General features: G+C 44.5%; 1 long non-coding RNA gene across 1 annotated transcript; it reads left to right on the top strand.

The window, feature by feature from the left end:
• The first annotated feature begins 8,006 nt into the window (after positions 1-8,006).
• On the top strand, positions 8,007-12,670 carry LOC138366191 (uncharacterized). The gene is made up of 2 exons (XR_011229090.1): positions 8,007-8,198; positions 9,965-12,670. It is a non-coding gene; the product is annotated as an uncharacterized lncRNA (long non-coding RNA).
• Positions 12,671-17,692: the final 5,022 nt, after the last annotated feature.

The following is a 17,692-nucleotide window of genomic DNA, read 5'->3' as shown; positions in this document are numbered from 1 at the left end:
TCGCGAGGCAGGCGGGGGTGGGGGGAAAGGTCCTAGCATGGATAAGGAACTACCTAACAGGAAGGAGCCAAAGAGTTACGGTAAGGGGCGAGAAGTCGGACTGGCGAATAGTAACAAGTGGAGTACCTCAAGGATCGGTGCAGGGACCAATTCTATTTATTGTATATGTTAACGACATGTTTACAGGTGTAGAGTCCTACATGTCGATGTTTGCGGATGACGCAAAGTTGATGAGAAGAGTTGTGACAGATGAGGATTGCAGGATCCTCCAAGAGGACCTGAACAGGTTGCAGAGATGGTCAGAGAAATGGCTACTGGAATTCAACACTAGCAAATGTAAAGTTATGGAAATGGGACTAGGAGATAGGAGACCAAAGGGACAGTAAACAATGAAGGGGAAGAGCCTACCTGTGACGACGCGCGAAAGAGACCTGGGGGTGGACGTAACACCTAATCTATCTCCTGAAGAACATATAAATAGGATAACGACAGCAGCGTACTCTACACTGGCAAAAGTTAGAACATCATTCAGAAACATAAGTAAGGAGGCATTTAGGGTGCTTTACACTGCCTACGTGAGGCCAGTCTTAGAGTATGCCGCCTCATCATGGAGTCCCCATCTGAAGAAGCATATAATGAAACTGGAAAAGGTTCAGAGGTTTGCAACGAGACTCGTCCCAGAGCTACGAGGGATGGGGTATGAGGAGCGCCTGAGGGAACTGTGCCTTACGACACTAGAAAGAAGAAGGGAGAGGGGGGACATGATAGGAACGTATAAGATACTCAGAGGGATTGACAGAGTGGACATAGACGAAATGTTCACACGGAATAGTAACAGAACGAGGGGACATGGATGGAAGCTTGAAACTCAGATGAGTCACAGAGATGTTAGGAAGTTTTCTTTTAGCGTGAGAGTAGTGGGAAAATGGAATGCACGTCAGGAACAGGTTGTGGAAGCAAATACTATTCATAATTTTAAAACCAGGTATGATAGGGAAATGGGACAGGAGTCATTGCTGTAAACAACCGATGCTCGAAAGGCGGGATCCAAGAGTCAATGCTCGATCCTGCAGACACAACTAGGTGAGTACAACTAGGTGAGTACACACACACACACACACACGAGGCTGAACACCATAACCGGTTACTGTACCTGGCCCATGGCCTAGACCCCAACACACACACACACACACACACACACACACACACCATACACACACACACCACACACACACACACACACACCACACACACACACACACACACACACACACACACACACACACACACACACACACACACACACACACACACACACACACACACGAGGCTGAACACCATAACCGGTTACTGTACCTGGCCCCTGGCCTAGACCCCAACACACACACACACACACACACACCTCCCCCCCTTTCCATCCCGTCCTCCCTCTCTTTTCACCCCATACCCTCCCTGTCCCTCCCCCTTCACTGGATCCCCCGCCCCTCATCCCAGTATCCTCTGAGACCCTGTTATCCACCTCACAGGTCCTCGCACCCATGGAATAGCCTCCCCCACCAGCAGAACACTCACCAAGGAGGCGATTTGAGAAGGGACAGAAGAAAGTGAGCCTCAAAGCGATGTACACTAACATAGATGGAATTACAAATAAAGCAAATGAGCTTGGAGAACGGGTACTAGAGGAAAACCCAGACATAATAGCCCTCACAGAAACAAAGATCACGAAAACGATAACAAATACAGTGTTCACACAGGACTATTATGTTATGAGGAAAGAGAGGGAAGGAAGAGGTGGGGGTGGTGTAGCTCTGCTGGTAAGAAAAGGCTGGGATTTTGAGGAGATGGATATTCAGGGCTGTGGAGGTTTCAGTGACTACATAGCAGGTACCGTAACAAATGGAGGGAAAAAATTATAGTCGTATTCATATATAATCCACCACCAAATGACAGAAGACCTAGACAGGATTATGATAGAAACAACATGGCCACTATTAACATAATAGAAAGAGCAGCTTCTGTTGCTAGCAGGAATGGATCTGGACTACTAATTATGGGAGACTTCAACCATGGGAAGATAGATTGGAAGAACAGAGACCCGCATGGAGGACCAGAAACATGGAGAGCTAAGCTGCTGGCCGTGGCAACAAGAAACTTTCTAAGCCAGCACATCAAAGAACCAACAAGAATGAGAAGAGAAGATGAACCAGCAATGCTTGATTTGATATTTACCCTAAATGAGTGGGATATAAGAGAAGTCAAGATGGAAGCGCCCTTGGGAATGAGTGACCACAGTGTACTGAACTTTGAGTACCTGGTAGAGCTAGGACTTATCTCCCCCAAAAAAGAACAAGGAATCAAAAGGCTGGCATACCGAAAAGGTAATTATGAACAGATGAGAAGTTTCCTAAGTGACCTTATGACACAGACCTCAGAGATAAGTCTGTACAGGGTATGATGGACTATGTTACCCAAAAGTGTCAGGAGGCAGTAAACAGGTTCATCCCGGCCCAAAGAAGCCGGGATGAACCGGCTTCATCCGAGAAGCAACAGAAGAATCCATGGTATAATAGGGCATGTATGGAAGCGAAGAAACTGAACAAAAGGGCGTGGAGGAACTTCCGGAATAACAGAACACCAGAAAACAGAGAGAGATACCAGAGAACCTGGAATGAGTACGTCAGGGTGAGAAGAGAAGCAGAGAAAAGTTTTGAAAATGATATAGCAAACAAAGCCAAGACCGAACCAAAGCTACTCCACAGTCACATCAGAAGGAAAACAACACTGAAAGAACAGGTATTGAAACTTCGAACAGGCGATGACAGGTATACAGAGAATGTCAGAGAGGTGTGTGAAGAACTCAACAAAAGGTTCCAGGAGGTCTTCACAATAGAACAAGATGAGGTCACTGTGCTAGGAGAAAGGGAGGTAAACCAGGTGGCCTTGGAAGAGTTCGAAATTGCGAGAGAGGAGGACAAGAGACACCTGCTGGATCTGGATGTTAGAAAGGCTCTTGGTCCAGATGGGATCTCACCATGGATATTGAAAGAGTGTGCAGAGGCACTTTGCTTGCCACTCTCCATAGTGTATAGTAAGTCACTGGAGACGGGAGACCTACCAGAAATATGGAAGACGGCGAATGTGGTCCCAATATACAAAAAGGGCGACAGGCAAGAGGCACTGAACTACAGGCCAGTGTCCTTGACTTGTATACCATGCAAGGTGATGGAGAAGATCGTGAGAAAAAACCTGGTAACACATCTGGAGAGAAGGGACTTCGTGACAAATCGCCAACATGGGTTCAGGGAGGGTAAATCTTGCCTTACAGGCTTGATAAAATTCTACGATCAGGAGACAAAGATTAAGCAAGAAAAAGAGGGCTGGGCGGACTGCATTTTCTTGAATTGTCGGAAAGCCTTTGACACAGTACCGCATAAGAGGCTGGTGCATAAGCTGGAGAGACAGGCAGGTGTAGCTGGTAAGGTGCTCCAGTGCATAAGGGAGTATCTAAGCAATAGGAAGCAGAGAGTTACAGTGAGGGGTGAGACCTCCGATTGGCGTGGTCACCAGTGGAGTCCCACAGGGCTCTGTACTCGGTCCTATCTTGTTTCTGATATATGTAAATGATCTCCCAGAGGGTATCGATTCATTTCTCTCAATGTTTGCGGACGATGCTAAAATTATGAGAAGGATTAAAACAGAAGAGGACTGTTTGAGGCTTCAAGAAGACCTAGACAAGCTGAAGGAATGGTCGAACAAATGGTTGTTAGAGTTTAACCCAACCAAATGTAATGTAATGAAGATAGGTGTAGGGAGCAGGAGGCCAGATACAAGGTATCATCTGTGAGAGGAAATTCTTCAGGAGTCAGAGAAAGAAAAAGACTTGGGGGTTGATATCACGCCAGACCTGTCTCCTGCAGCACATATCAAACGGATAACACCAGCGGCATATGCCAGGCTGGCCAACATACGAACGGCATTCAGAAACTTGTGTAAAGAATCATTCAGAACTTTGTATACCACATATGTCAGGCCAATCCTGGAGTATGCAGTCCCAGCATGGAGTCCATATCTAGTCAAGGATAAGACTAAACTGGAAAAGGTTCAAAGGTTTGCCACCAGACTAGTACCCGAGCTGAGAGGTATGAGCTACGAGGAGAGACTACGGGAATTAAATCTCACTTCGCTGGAAGACAGAAGAGTTAGGGGGGACATGATCACCACATTCAAGATTCTGAAGGGAATTGATAGGGTAGATAAAGACAGTCTATTTAACACAAGGGGAACACGCACAAGGGGACACAGGTGGAAACCGAGTGCCCAAATGAGCCACAGAGATATTAGAAAGAACTTTTTTAGTGTCAGAGTGGATGACAAATGGAATGCATTAGGAAGTGATGTGGTGGAGGCTGACTCCATACACAGTTTCAAGTGTAGATATGATAGAGCCCGATAGGCTCAGGAATCTGTACACCTGTTGATTGACGGTTGAGAGGCAGGACCAAAGAGCCAGAGCTCAACCCCCGCAAACACAACTAGGTGATTACAACTAGGTGAGTACGAGGCTGAACACCATAACCGGTTACTGTACCTGGCCCTTGGCCTCGACCCAACACACACACACACACACACACACACACACACATACAGGAGGAGGAGTGGCACTCCTAATAAAGCGGAAATGGAAGTTTGATGAGCTGGAAAATCCGGGTACCAATGAGAGCACGAGCTTCATCCATGGAACTCTGACAGTGGATGGGAAGAAGATTGTAATCTTGATACTCTACAATCCCCCACCAAACAGTAGAAGGCCCAGGCAGGAGTATGAGGACAGCAACAAGACATGTATAGATGAACTGCAGAGGACAGCAACTATAGCGCATAGAATGAGAGCGAAGCTGCTGGTCATGGGGGACCTAAATCACGGAGAGATAGATTGGGAAACGAGGAATCCCCATGGCGGGGAGGAGACCTGGGGAGCGAAGCTGGTAGACGTTATTGACAGGAATTTCCTAACACAGCATGTGAAGGAAGATACTAGGGAAAGAGGAGGGGATACGCCCAGCCTATTAGATCTCATTTTCACCCAGAATATAGAAGACATCGAGCAGTTGGAACATGAAATACCACTTGGAGCCATTGACCATTGTGTCCTAGTCTTTGACTACATGATGGAGCTTAAAATTGTGACCAAAGGACAAGAGGTCCGGGAAAGGACACTTGATTACAGAAAAGGGGACTACAGAAGGATAAGGGACTACCAGGTAGAAGTGCAGTGGGAGGAAGAACTTAGAGGAAAAACAGTGCAAGGTATGATGAACCAAGTCATATTGAAATGCAAGGAGGCTGGAGAGAGATTTATTCCAACAATAAAGAAAAAAAGCAGGAGGGAATATAATAACCTATGGTTTAATAGACAGTGTCAGGAAGCAAAGGTGAGAAGCAGGAGGGAGTGGAGGAAGTACAGAAGACAAAGGACAGAGGACAACAGGATTAGATGTAACAGAGCTAGGAATGATTACATTAACATAAGACGAGTGTCGGAAAGAAATTATGAGAATGATATTGCAGTCAAAGCGAAAAAGCAACCTAACTTATTACATAGCCATATAAGAAGGAAGATGTCGGTAAATGACCAAGTGACAAGACTGAGGAAAACAGAAGGGGCATATACAGAAAGCGACAAGGAAATCTGCGAGGTACTGAATGCAAATTTCCATGGAGTGTTCACAACCGAGCCTGAGCAGCTCCCATTGTTAGAAGCGATTACCCTAGATAAAAGACTATCAGATATAGAGGTGACAGCAGAGGAGGTAATGAAACAGTTGACAACACTGGATGCAAATAATGCTGTTGGACCAGACAAAGTATCACCGTGGATACTTAAAGAGGCAGCGCAGGCTCTCAGCGTGCCTCTGGCAATAATCTTTATTGAGTCACTTATGTCGGGAGAATTGCCCAGTTGCTGGAAGGAGGCAAATGTCGTACAGATTTTCAAGAAAGGTGATAGGGAGGAGGCACTTAACTACAGACCCGTATCACTGACAAGCATCCCCTGCAAAATACTTGAAAGAATAATTAGGCTAAGACTTGTTGAGCACCTGGAGAGCATTGGGTTTGTAAACAAGCACCAACATGGGTTCTGGACAGGGAAATCATGCCTAACAAACCTCTTAGAATTCTATGATAAAGTAACAAGGATAAGGCAGGACAGAGAAGGCTGGGCAGACTGCATATTTCTTAACTGCCAAAAGGCCTTTGATACAGTACCGCACATGAGACTGCTATACAAACTTGAGAGGCAGGCAGGAGTAAGCGGAAAGGCCCTAGTATGGGTGAAGAACTACCTAACAGGAAGAAGCCAGAGGGTAATGGTAAGGGGCTAGAAGTCGGACTGGCGAACAGTAACAAGTGGAGTACCTCAAGGATCGGTGCTGGGACCAATCCTCTTTCTAATTTACGTAAATGATATGTTTACAGGAGTGGAATCATACATGTCAATGTTTGCGGATGACGCAAAATTAATGAGAAGAGTTGTGACAGACGAGGATTGTAGGATCCTCCAAGAGGACTTAAACAGGTTGCAGAGATCTTCTTGAGGTTATCTTGAGATGATTTCGGGCCTTTTTTAGTGTCCCCGCGGCCCGGTCCTCGACCAGGCCTCCACCCCCAGGAAGTAGCCCGTGACAGCTAACTAACACCCAGGTACCTATTTTACTGCTAGGTAACAGGAGCATAGGGTGAAAGAAACTCTGCCCATTGTTTCTCGCCGGCGCCTGGGATCGAACCCAGGACCACAGATCACAAGTCCAGCGTGCTGTCCGCTCAGCCGACCGGCTCCCTCAAATGGTCAGGGAAATGGCTACTGGAGTTTAACACCAGTAAATGTAAAGTTATGGAAATGGGATCAGGTGATAGGAGACCAAAGGGACAGTACACAATGAAGGGGAACAACCTACCTGTAACGATTGGAGAAAGAGACCTGGGAGTGGATGTGACACCTAATCTAACTCCTGAGGCACATATAAATAGGATAACGACAGCAGCGTACTCTACACTGGCGAAAATTAGAACTTCATTCAGAAACCTAAATGAGGAGGCTTTTAGGGCGCTTTACACTGCCTACGTGAGACCCGTCTTAGAGTATGCCGCTCCATCATGGAGCCCCCACCTGAAGAAACACATAAAGAAACTGGAGAAGGTTCAGAGGTTTGCGACGAGGCTTTTCCCAGAGTTACGAAGGATGGGATACGAAGAGCGTTTGCAGGAACTGAACCTTACGACACTAGAGAAAAGAAGGGAGAGAGGAGATATGATAGGGACATATAAAATACTCAGAGGAATTGACAAAGTGGAAATAGATGAAATGTTCACATGTAATAATAACAGAACGAGGGGACATGGGTGGAAACTGGAAACTCAGATGAGTCACAGAGATGTTAGGAAGTTTTCTTTTAGCGTGAGAGTAGTGGAAAAATGGAATGCACTTGGGGAACAGGTTGTGGAAGCAAATATTATTCATACTTTTAAAACCAGGTATGATAGTGAAATGGGACAGGAGTCATTGCTGTAAACAACCGATAGCTGGAAAGGCAGGATCAAAGAGTCTATGCTCGATCCTGCAAGCACAAATAGGTGAGTGTGTATACACACACACACACACACACACACACACACACACGCGCGCGCACACGCGCACACACGCACACACACACGGCTGAACACTGGTTGCTGTACCTGGCCTAGACCCCAACATAACAATTACAGAAGGCGTTATGGAGCCTCCAAGCTACTAGGTGAGTGTGGTAGTGGGTTTAATGTCCAGTAGTGGAGTATGTGCCCTTAATACATACTCACACTTGCTCATTCTTCACATTAATAGAAATAAACTATATTAATATTGTTGAAGTGACTTGTTACTTGTGAATTATTTGTAAGTGAGGCGGCCTCATGTGAGGTGAGGAGAATGACGTCACAGGTAGTTGACCCATTAGGCCAAGGTAGTCAAAAGGCGCGGCGGGCAGTGTGGCGCGGGCCGTCGTGAGGAGAGGTGCTGCTCACCGCCCACCACAGGCCAAGGTAGTCAAGAGGCGCGGCGGGCCGTCGTGGGGAGAGGTGCTGCTCACCGCCCGCCTCACTGGTGTTACTAATTAGTCACCTGGACAGTGCTGTAGATCAGGTTACCTGCGCCAGGCTTACAGGCAAGTTACTATAGATGTTTAGTTATTTTATCACATTGTTTTCTGTTGGTAGACCAATATTTGCTGACTTTTTAAATAAGCATGGCTATAAAACTTTATTCAAAATAATTCAATTAGCTCTGGTTTATTTGTTAGTAAATATGATAGTGTAATATACCTTTGTCTACTATTAGTAGACACTTTTACCTTGCTCAATACTTTTCATGAAGCTTATTAAAACAAAATTAAATTCTAAAACGACTGCTAGGTGATTAACTGTTCCATAACAGCGGCGTGTTAACTTTATAGTGAAATTGAACCTTCGACCAAAATCAGGTGCAAAAAGTTTACAAATTATTTTAAATTCTGGCAGTTACAAGGTGTTTCTTGTGAATTATCAGACTTCAGGCTTTGAAATTTGGACCAGACTTTTTATTTAGCAAGTGTCACTCTTCACCCCCCCCCCCCTCCCCTCCGACCATCCAATGTGAATGCAACTAGCCATCCTGACTCAGTGTCGTCCACGCTGCAGCCAACACCAGAGACGCCATAATTAACATTAACCTCCTGTGTAACTAAGCACTATATTTTGTCCAATACAAGTAAATATTAATGTATATTTATATAGTGTATAGGTCTGATAGTTGTTGGACATTATAGCTCCCGAGTGTATTTCAACCAGTCTCCCTCGCGTAATAAATAACTATGTATAATAATAGTTCACGTATGAAAAACTATTTTAAATGAATCTAATGTTAAAATGTATGAACTGTTGTGGGTCAGGGCACGGAGGAGAATAGATTGAGGACAAGTTATGTGAAGCGAACAAATGAACAAATCCACAAGGGCCGTGACGAGGATTTGAACCTGCATCCAGGAGCATCCCAGACACTGCCTTAATCGACTGAGGTACGGGATTGGAGAGGCTACGGGATCAAATAAGTTGAGTATTACTTCGGTTTCAACCCTTTTACCCTGTCGTAGCTCAGTCGATTAAGGCAGTGTCTGGGATGCTCCCGGACGCAGGTTCGAATCCTCGTCACGGCCCTTGTGGATTTGTTCATTTGATGCATCATGTTAGTGTGATCTCTGTGTGGTATGTGAGAAGCGTTCTTCACGTTCATGTTTGGCTGCCCGGGTTAACGACCACTTGGCCGCTGTTGAGAACGGTCATGTTTGGCTGCCCGGGTTAACGACCACTTGGCCGTTGTTAAGAACGGTCATGTTTGGCTGCCCGGGTTAACGACCACTTGGCCGTTGTTGAGAACGGTCATGTTTGGCTGCCCGGGTTAACGACCACTTGGCCGTTGTTGAGAACGGCCATGTTTGGCTGCCCAGGTTAACGACCACTTGGCCGTTGTTGAGAACGGCCATGTTTGGCTGCCCGGGTTAACGACCACTTGGCCGTTGTTGAGAACGGTCATGTTTGGCTGCCCGGGTTAACGACCACTTGGCCGTTGTTGAGAACGGCCATGTTTGGCTGCCCGGGTTAACGACCACTTGGCCGTTGTTGAGAACGGTCATGTTTGGCTGCCCGGGTTAACGACCACTTGGCCGTTAAGAACGGTCATGTTTGGCTGCCCGGGTTAACGACCACTTGGCCGTTGTTGAGAACGGCCTGTGAATGAGTCAAGTCTGAGGTTGGGTTTCGCCATTGTGGTAAGTCGGCTTTTTAGATCAACCAAAGTCTGACCTGATCGATTGTTTAGCGGGATATTTCTCAAACTTTACATGAAGATGTGTTCATTTTATTATTTTGAGGTATTTAATATAATTTGTAATTTCAGACATGTATGAGAGTGCATCAGTACAACGGCACTGCAGGAATGGTCAACCAGACCCAAGAAATTGGTCTCGTACAACGGCACTGTAGGTATGGAGGGATTAAAGTTACTTGGAAAAACTTCTCTTGAATTGCAGTGGTCATAATGTAGTGTATATATTCCCACAAGTACAATAAGTGAAGGGTTTAATAATTTTAATCATTTAACTCACTATACCATGAGGCAGTGATCTTCTAATAGGTATAGTCTAATGTAATTTGTGCATCAACCACTTAAGAGTGGTAAACCATTCTTTTGGCCAGTAATTTGACCATTTAGTGGTAGGTAGTGTAACATGGTTAATGTTAATCTAACATTTTTGGGTACATTTCAATCCTCTTGCCTCCCCTCTCCATCCACCCTTCTGTTAGTCTCTTCTATCCCACCAGTCCAATCAATTAGACAAAAATTACCCAAGAGGGTGATGCTTCAGCTGGGGGTTAGAAGACTGTCCTGCGAGAGGAAAGTTATAGCACGAGGGGAAAGTGTCGGGGCAAAACCTAATAAGCTGAATATACCGTCGGACAGTTTCGGGAGGCTGACCACTTGGCAGCTACGTGGCCATCATCCGCATCTTGCACAAGGTATTGGTAGCTCTGGAACGCTGCAGCATTTCTACAGATCAACAGATATTGTGGTCAGGTGGCAGGCCCTGTGAAGTGTTAGAGGTGAACGTTTCTGGGTCTCCAGAACTGCGTAACGTAGTTTACCTGGTTTGTTGTTAGTGCTAAGTGTCCCTCATTATTGCGAGAAGACTATATAATTGGCAGAGCTCCTATGACCACAGGATAAAAGGTTTTAAAGCAGGGACACCAGACTACTCAAGGGGTCTATGGTTTTGCTGGGAATGAAGCATACTAATGTCACTGGGGGATGTTCCCTTTGTCCAAGCTAACAAAGGAGGCTCCGAAGGAAGCCAGTTCCAGGCCGGATGTTCACCGAAGGTTTCCTTCATCTAAGACTAGAGCATGTTAACTTCCTTTCGGATGCTTCCTGAAGTTGTCGGAATGAGTAACTTGGGTAGAACCTTCCTCTATAGACTGGATGTGTGTTCCCGTACAAAATGTCACTGGAGAGGCCAGTTTCTTGGCAGCTTTTCCTATGGTAGATTCTGGACAGTCACTTGACTGCCCCAGAGCTCCTCCAAACCTTTCTCCAGATTACTCTGATTACTAGTTATACCTTTGACTCGGGTTCCCAGGGAGAAAGGTAGATCTCTTGAGAGAGAAACCGGGTGGCAGGATGTTTATATACGTGAAGGTTTCAGACTTTGTAATAAACCTTTATGGGCCTCTTTCTCCATCTATATATATACATACGCAGGTACCTAGGAAGGGCAGCTCCTCCAAATGGTAAATTTCAGGTCTGGATGAACTTTGCCCATTCATGGATGGGTTGAACTGTAGTAAACCAACCTCTCTTTTTCGACAAAGGTCAAATGCCCGTTTCCAGCATCCCCGTCCTCAGGCCAGGCTCATTAGTGGTGACCATACACCCCCCCCCCTCGTTAGCTCCCGGTCAAATGTATTCATCCGGTTTAACATTGTGTAAACAATTGGTTTTCATTAGTTAATATTATAATTTAAATTTCAATGTAAAGTTAGGGGGTAGGTTAGATTAGGTGTTAAGGTTCTGTTGGCTATTATTTATATTAGAAGTAGGTGAAGTGAAAGTTAGAGCTTTCGAATTCTAATAGAGGTCGCCAGCTAAGCACTGAGATGTTTGCACACGATCTATAGTATAGTGTAAAAGCTCGTCCTCGTAAACAAAGGCTAAAGTACATTCCATACACCTGCTAACCCCCCTCCCCCCAAGGTTTATGAATATGTGACGGTAACGCGTTGGTGTTCGGCTGTTTCAAAAGCTAGGGGTATGGCCTCGTCACATATAGAAACAAAAAAAAGAAAATCTGGAACTTCGTCTGTGGTAAGGTAATGGGAAGACACACAAAACACAAGTAAATTTAACAATGAGATTTTAATTACGTTAGAAAAGCAAAACATGAATAAAATGGACATACAAATTGGAACATAAAATCAGTCAATCAAAATAAGAATAATCAAATGACAAAATGAAAAGTTACGTTAAGACAAGTGAGTAATAACAAGTGAACAATATACAATCAGATAATAGGTGCAGGAATATTGGCTTTAAGCTGCCACCTCTCTTAGTACACGTAAGCCAGAGCTTAGTCTACCAACGAGACGTGTTTAACTTGTTGAAAGCACTGGATATTCTGAGGTCTGTAGGTCGTATGGCCCCAGACATCAGGTAGTGTGGCGGGTGGAGGGCAGGTGCAACTGGACACGCAGCCAATCAGCGATGAGCAGGCGATGTACAGGTAGTTTGGTGATTCGAGTGGCAGAGGGGGGGAGCAGGTGTTCCTGGTGCTGCATACGTTTGCTCTCTGGCAAACCTTGGTGTTGTATTTGTTGGATATTTCTTCTATATTAGTTGTATAGGGATGTATATAGCGACGAACTTGGGAGGGAAGAGCAGGCTCAATCTCTTGAAGGAGATTATCGTCACAAATGAAAAACCTGTTTTTACATGTCTCACCTTGAGGTGTTTCCGGGGCTTAGCATCACCGCAGCCCAGTCATCGACCAGACCTCCTGGTGGCTGGACTGGTCAACCAGCCCGTTGGATGCGGCTGCTCGCAGTCTGACGTACGAATCACAGCTTGGTTGATCTGGTATCACAGCCTGGTTGATCAGGTAGGTCACAACTGATGACGTTCAAACATATTTTTAACACTGATTTGTTGACGACTTTTGTTTGAACCACAATGCTGTAAATGCTTCACCCACGTACTGCAAATACAAATAATCGCCAACATAACATAAACACCTAACCTAACCAATGCCTAAATATGCATCGTATACTAATTGTATAACAATATTTTTTTTATATATTTATTATTATATACTGCTTATCACATAGACCAACCAGGTCGTAACACTTGCACCAGAGAATCTTCTAAGGAACCAAATTTTTTGTATGGGACTTTACCTCATTTTGTTGTACCAATATCTCTTCTCCGTTGTACCCATAGTCGTTGTCTCTTGTGTAGCTCTCGTATCTCTAATTCCTTTTTTCGTAGTGAGTCTTCAAAAATGTAATGGCCCTCTGAGGCTAATGTTACAATTGGCAGTCATTTCATGGGTTGTCACACATTATTGAATCAGTTGACCTGGTTCCTATTCTGAGGGGAGAACCACAGCCTTCTCTGGGGGAGGGGGTGGCCCCTGTTACCAAATACCCGCAGGACATTACATGGTCTGTTACAGCTATAGCTGCTTCGTAGTGTAACTGGTCCTGGTGACCCGGTGTCTCCTCCTCTTAGCCTCTTGGTCTGTGCTTATCGTTGTCTCCAGCTTGTTTGCCATATACATTATTTCATTTCAATCGACAGAATCTTTTATTCAATCTTTTATTCTTTCAATCGACAGAAATATACTTTTTCTGCTGTGTTCTGGGTGCCTGCTGTAAGAATCTTAGTCCTGTATATTTTTTGAAATCCATAGTCCAAGTCCATAATTCATCTAGGTCTGCTCAGAGTACTAGTTCCATCATTATCACATACAAACAAGGATAGAACAGACTTCCTGGTTTCATGTTTTCTCTCAGTTGATGCTATTGATGAGTTCTGTCAGGAGTGCTTGCTGCACAATCCTGGCTGTGAAAAAAAATCCATAATTTGGTCTAGTTTCGCTTTGCCCAATTATCTAGTGACCTAATAAACGAATAGCAGACAAATGCGTAAACGAATGTGTGACGGGAAACATTGGTGGCCGTGCAGTCTCTAATTCGTCACAAAATATATAAAAAAAAAATTAAACTGCAAAGGTGTCTTCACAGTGAGGTAAACTGTAGGATAAAGCAGAGGGAAAAAAACATTTAAAAAATACTTTACTTTAAAAATTAAACAAATTACAAAAATATCCAGGCTTGGCTCTAATACAAAGTGTGCAAAACAGGATGAACAAACAAATTTACATTACGTTAAGGTGCAAAATATGGTGCAGAATACTATGGGCGAGTCTGACTAAATCCGTTACCACACTCAGATGTTAACAGGTCTACTCAGGTGAGCACACAGGAGTAATGTAACTCATGATGGGCAAGAACGCCCAATTTATACAGAATATCAGCCGGAAAGATGGAGCTGGTGACTTTTTACTATTAACCGGCTGTTAAACTGCTTGTTTCGGAAGGCGTGGTCTCCCAGCGACCCAGGTGCAAGGTGGCGTGAGGGTCGATGGGGTAGGTAGACTGGTGGTATTGTCTAGATGTCTGGAAGTAGTTGTTCTTGGCTGCAGTTCTTGATTAAATAGATGTGAATGAATAGAATAGGTGATAATGGAGTAGGCCGAATCTCTTCCTAGAGATTTTACCATGACATGTGGCAATTCCATAAAGAAATGTCAAGGTTTCATGGTGTCGTGGACTAGTAACAAGGAAGGTTAGACCTGCCTTAGTGTGAGCGAACACTTCAGACCTGGGTGCACGAAACTAACCCTCTAAGTTCTCTCCCTATGATGGGAACAACTGAGTGCCACTGATGACTTGCATAGTCTCCTCTGGTGATCTGGGCGTGCAACAACTCTGGCTGGGCTGGCCAAGGATATTGCAAGAGTCTAGCCCATAGATACCCAGCAAGGCAGACCTTGCTCCCAGACCAGAGAATACAGGAGAGTGCACGGATGGATGTGCACTCCTGTGGATTCCACGCTGATATACATCTGGTCATACTCACTCACCCAACTTAACACAAGTGAAAATATTTCCTCTCATACCAGGACAAACTTGTGCCACCTCCTTACTCTTCTGGGTGATGTAATCAATAACGTCTGTGCAGTCTTTCTTTTTGAGCTTTGTTACCTGTGTTTATGTTATAAATTGTTTCCTTGTAATTTCAATTTAGATATTGCAGGCTTTGGCTTTCTGGTCCCTTCCCTGAGTAAGTTATCCCTTCTTTCACCATATATTTAAACGTAAAGATAATGTTCACTCATTCCCATGGGTCTACGAACTTTATTTCCCATGTATGTGAATCGTTCAGTGTTTTCGAGGTAAAGTCAAGCTGGTTAATCATTACGTGTTGATTACATGTTGGATTAAAATGTTTGTCATGTCCAATAGTTTAGCTCTCTCGCTGTGCCACCAAATGGTTCTTGTAACTTTTAATGGGTGGAGTCCCTATGATTGGAAGTCGGAATCGATTTTTAACAGGCGACAGTCTGCCCTTTCAGTTATGGTAGGAACTGCAATGGTTGTCATTTAATGGAGGGTTATATATCACAGCTACTATCTTTGGTCCTGCCATCGTCATGGTGACTGTTATGTAGTCTCTGAACTCCTCGCAGCCTGGGATATCAATCTCCTGGAAACCCTAATCCTTTATCAGCAGGGCCGCCACTCCTGCCCTTCCTTCCCTCTGTAGTGTGAGGTGTAATGTTGGCGCGAGTACACAGCCTTGTGGCACTCCAGCATTAGGGTCCAAATAGTCAGTGGAGGAATCTTTTATTTTTTAGTTGTCAAAGAAGTATTTTATCGGACGTGGAAGGTCATTCATAATTTACTTCTAGTAGTAAAGCCAGAGTGTCGATGGCTTTTTCAGTCTGTCAGGTGTTCTGATATATTGTGTGGTAAATGTGCAGCTTCTCAGTATGTTAATGTCTTGTGCAGGTCGGTTTAGCCTGACTCGAATTTTCAGTAGCGTCGCCCAGTCTTGGGAACGTTTTGTGCTGCCCATATACATAGGTTTCTGATCTAAACATATCACAGGTTTTTATGTTGGTGTTTTCAGACCGTTGAGTCGGTAATTTCTCTTATACACAGAGTGTTAAACAATATAGTCTTGACAAGAGATGGGGACACCTAGGTTTAATTCAACTTCTTCCTTGTTACACGCAAATTTGGCTCAATGTTAGTCATTATGGTGGGTTATATTTGTGAGATGGTATCCATACACGAGATTCTGAACCCTTTATTCTGCGACTATTTATAAGTGCAATTATGAAGCTCTTACTGTCGATCATGCTGGAAAAGTTTTAAAGAGCTTGAAGAGCAGACTTTGAAACACAATTGTCACCACCTCCTGTGACTTTATATATACTGAGAGCTAGTTGTAGTGCAGCAGCAGTTTGTACAGAGGTCAGTCAGTTGTTTAACGTGACACTTACTGTGTGGAAGTATTGTTCCTGTACCTGCATACTGCTGCAGTCCGTCCTGTAGATGATTGGACTGGGTCATCGGTGTAGACAGTACTCATGGGATCTTAAAAGTTATGACGAGAGGCAATTATTTAAAGTGTGACAGCTTTGGAAAGAGCAGATTCTCATTACCTTTCTTAGTGGCAGGTGTGTATGGTACTTGAATTGTGGGAACAGATGAAGAGGAATATCAGTTGCAGGTATATTGCATTTAAAAGGTGTGGGGGTTTTCTTTTTTGCTTTCACGACTGCAATGCGTACATCGCCAATGTACATGTGGCAGACGCTTCACGAAGCTGTCGGAATTAGCAGAATAGAAAATACGAGAGCAACTGTACAGAGCCTGGGAGCAAGATAGTTAGTCCTTGAGGGTCTCTTCTCAGACTAGCCTCACCCGGTCCTGCTTCACGTTGATCGTTGGAATCTCCTCAATGATTTAACGCTTTAAGGGACTTCTAGGGTCCTCATCACATTTATAGTTTAGGGACTTAGGCAACTCGGTGTTGAAGACACTTAGAGCTGAAGGCTTGAGTAATGTTGGCAGTATTCAGAAGTGGTCCAACGGAAACACCGCATAAAGCTTAACAGTAGTTTATTTACTAACTTAACCACTAATACACAGGGTGTTTGATTTACTTTAGATTGGCGTCAGCAAAGCTATGGTTATATTAGCGAGACTCTTGACGTTTGGCTAATCGACTCGTATCCACTCGTGGAGAAACACCTAACTTAACACAGTTGACAGCCAATCATTAATACGGCAACCTAACTGCCGGTATGCAAAGGGATCACAAGAGTTCCAACCAGATACTCGGTAATGATATGCAATAAATCAACAAATACACTGTCAATGGGACAGGCAATAACATGCACAATAATAATCACACACAATAACTAAATATGTGGTGTATGTGAAGCTCACATTCACAGACTAGTGAAATGCAGTGATACCACACAGATAACCACGCATTCACCGTCGATTCACCTATAAGCTGTGACAGGTATAAGGTGGTGAGAACTGTGGTTGATCCCTCAGATCAACACACACAATAAAACAATGACAAGATTTTGTACTTACAGATAAGGTACCTTTCCTTACTCACTCACTCAGGCACATTTATACAAGCACTCGTAGGTGGCCTGACAACTGGTTTCGCTCATAGACACGGAGGGTACTTGCAGCAGGGCGTGCTGTATGCTTAACAGACACACACACTGGCACTGGCGATGAGTAAGGTGGTGACGTCACGTAGTAATGAGGGCGGCGGCGGGCGCCTCGAGGTACTGAGGTAGACGCTGGGGACGAGTGGCGGCTGTGGTACCATGCAGGTACACTTGTGGTAAAGTCACACACAGGTTACTTAGGCGGAGGCACTGCCTTAGTTCACTCTAAGTCACTCACAACGATCTTTGTCACCAGGGGTTACCTGATACCAGTCTGTTTCGCTCTAGAGATTTGTCACTTTAGGCTTCTG

Source organism: Procambarus clarkii, chromosome 19 (assembly GCF_040958095.1).
Source record: "Procambarus clarkii isolate CNS0578487 chromosome 19, FALCON_Pclarkii_2.0, whole genome shotgun sequence".
In the NCBI taxonomy this organism is placed as follows: Eukaryota; Metazoa; Arthropoda; class Malacostraca; order Decapoda; family Cambaridae; genus Procambarus; species Procambarus clarkii.
This window is presented reverse-complemented; position numbering and strand designations above follow the sequence as displayed.